Below are 3,484 nucleotides of genomic sequence, written 5' to 3'. Positions count from 1 at the left end.
TAAATTACATTGACCTAATATGGCTATGTGGACATATAAGGTAAATGACATCAGCACAAGCATCCTGCTCTTTTGTTTACATGCAGCTGCGGGGTGGGGAATGCCCGGCCAGCAGCTAATTGGCATGGCACTTGCTTGTTCTAAGGAGCTTTAGTTCAGACAGCATATTGTGTGTGGCCACCAGTGCTCCTTGCCAAAATCAACCATTGCAATCATACCCATGTGGTTGGGGAGCGGTATCGTGCATGGCCGTCTGTGACCCTTGCCTAGCGCAACCATTGCAATCGTACGCATGCAGTTGGGGCAGCGGTATTGCAATTAAAAATACCCATTGGAATAAAAACTGTCCCTCAGTTTGATCATCTACTTTCAATTTCAAACTACTCAGAGCAGACCGGAATTTGCACAAAGGCCTTCACCAAAGAAACGCTGTCACTGGACTGGGCCTAAGGATGACTTTTTAACAATAAAATGTGGAGATTTTGGGGGAAATTATACTGTTGCTCTATATACTGATATGTCGGTAAAAAATGGCCAACATGTTTCGGGGCTCACAAAACGTGTCCAGAGTTTATTCCTCCAAACTGTAAACTTACTAAAAGGTCTACTTTAAAATATCTACACATTCCACACACAATCTACACACCACTTAAGATCTGAGCAAGGCACTCCCAAAGATCCATCCACAGTTGGAGCCCCAAGGCGATCTCCTCAGCGGCGTTCCTCTTAAACCAAACTTGCTTTACTTCTTTGTTTGACTCTTCAGCATGAATCTGTCAAGTGGAACGCTGTTTTCTTTTCCTGGCTTTTTGGGAAATTGACAATGTTGACATACCCTGAGATGTCAGCCATGTTTGTGTTTATACAGGTCAGAGGACAGGATGTGCCACTTTTTATGAGATTACTGTTCAAGATGAACTGAGCCACACTCTAAAAACAAGCATGTTTCTCAGGCTGTCTTTACCTTTTGTGTCAAACCAGATTTGTCCAATCTCATGGCTTTACAGCTGTCACCTTTACTCCATAATTGGGGAACGTTATAGATGGCCACCTTGTTTGGACAGTTGTGAGAAGTAAGGTGTGTCCTCCCTTCACATGGGCTTTAAAGGGTAAGCCGAAATGTACTTTAGTATTCCTCTTCTACTTGTCAATTCACAAAAGCCTCAGGCAGTGATGGCTAACGTTTTTTGAGCCAGAGTGCCCAAACTACGACGCAAAATCAATTCTTTTATCTCAAAGTCCCAACACTTAAAATAAGTTTGGTATTGTGTTTTAGTTGGGCCACTGGAGTTTAAAAAATGTACAGCAACACTGGCTTTTAAAATTTTACATTTAAACATTTTCATTTTTCTTTCTTTCTTTTTTACTTTTTTATCACTTTTTTAATTCATTTATTTTTACTTTTTCACATTTTTATTTATCTTATTATATTTTACTTTATTTTTGATACATTTTATTTACTTTTGTTATGTTTTACTTTTTATTTTAATTATTATTTCTTATGTTTCTCTTATTTGTTTATTATTAATTTAATTTTTTTTAAAAATGTTTTTGATTTATTTTATTACTTTTATCATTTTTTTCCACTTAACTTTAACAAGCCTCTGTGTGATAGCATTTGGAGGTGACAGGTTCTCATTATTAAACCTGTCACCTCCAATACAGCACTGTGCTGGCTCTCCTGTGACAGCTGAGATGGGAAGTCTGCGGGTACAGCTCTCCTGTCTCAGTGTTCACATGGAGCAGAGTCGAGAACGGACGTTCTCCGATCTGCTACCCGCTCTCCATCCTGAACTACTTTGCCGTGGTCCCAGGGCCCCCAGAAGAGCAGGTGACCCCGAAAACCACAGCAGGGAGGGAGCAGAGGGTGCAGGCTTATTACATGTGATCTCGGCAGCATCGTCGGGATCACTTGTACTAAACAAGCGGCGGCTTCCCCGCTCTACATTTAGCCCTGTTTCCCTGAAGCAGGGCTAAATGTAGAAAAAAATCTACCCGCCCGGTGTCCTGGATGTCCTGGGCGTTGGGCGATAGGATTTTAACACCTCTGCCTAGGCTTGCATGCCACCAGAGGGGCCACCACTGGCCTAATGTCTGTAGTATTTTCAACAATGTGTCATGTTTTCTAATTTTAGAGTTATTATTTTTAATTCTCAAAGGTCCACTGAGACCCATCCGGTCCATTGTGGTGCAATATGTTGCATATTAAAGTAGCATTAAACTACTTCAATAATAATTCTAGATCGAAAAAAAAACTTCAATGATGAATCCAGATCAAACAAATATACATTGCCCTACAAGTTATTTCTTTACAATTTTGCCCAAACCCTTTAAAGTTGTCATGTTTCCGAACAGATGGCTCCAACTCTCAACTCTGCTTCCCTGAAGTTCCTGTCTGGTACAAGATCACAAGTGACAGACTTGAAGCTAACATTACATAGAGCTGAAAGCTGAACTCTAAGCAGAGACAGAAATTATTGCAACTCCGCATTCATGAACATTTATGAACATGTCCTTTAAGCTGGACTCCGTGATAATGAAACATTGTCTAAATATTAGATCTATGTGTGTTCTTCCTGGAATCTTGGTGAGCTTTGGGTATTTCTTCCAGATCTGTGCAGTAATCCAGTGTGAGACTTGGAGCTTCCTGTAATAAAGACCGGTCACTGCTGCTCTCTCTCCTTGTGCAGGGTGACTGGTCTTGTCTCCGCCCCGCCTGTAGTTTTTGGTGGGGGGGGGGGCCTGCTGGGTCCCTCCCACAGCTCTGCGCACAGGATACAGTGTACAACACAATCTTAGATACCTTTAGAAGGGACGCTTTTATACTTTTACTTTTTATAAGGTAACACTTGGGTTTGCAAAGGCATGTGGTGCAGACCAAGTGGAATTATATTGCTTGTGCCTATTTAGCGGTGTGCTTATATGACATTTTTTGTGCATGCAGTGCAGCTTTAAACATAGCTGATTGATAAAAAAAATAACTCTTGCTTCTCCCTGTAGCTTCATACATAAAGCCCATTGTACACAGACGTCTTTCAAACATTAAAAAAAATACCCAGCAGCAGCAGACGCAGAATTATTTGGTAGTTTGGTCAGGGTGAGGCTGGTATGTGGAAACCACCAACAGGAATGAGAAGTTCACAGGCTGAGTGCATGTATCTGTTATTCTACATGTAGGAGGATTGCTGAAATGTGAAGATTCTCTGAACTGGGTGCTATGTGTTCTTTCAGCAATGAGTCATAATTACTGGAGCACAGGAAGAAAATACAGTCATTATAATGGTATTATAACGGTAGACATGGAGCATTTAATATTTAAAGAGATCCCGTCAGAACTCTAAACATATCAAAACCCTGACTCAGTAGAAGAGACAGTACTCTCAGCAGACCGTGCCTCCTACTTTTACTCAGTCTCTTTGGCATTTGGCACTTCCGGGAGTGTCAGATACCTATGCCCCCCCCCCCCCCCCCCCGCCCCGCCTCT

This window comes from Nanorana parkeri, unplaced genomic scaffold (assembly GCF_000935625.1).
Source record: "Nanorana parkeri isolate BGI_ZX_2015 unplaced genomic scaffold, ASM93562v1 scaffold15, whole genome shotgun sequence".
In the NCBI taxonomy this organism is placed as follows: Eukaryota; Metazoa; Chordata; class Amphibia; order Anura; family Dicroglossidae; genus Nanorana; species Nanorana parkeri.
Note: the sequence above shows the minus strand (reverse complement) of the source record.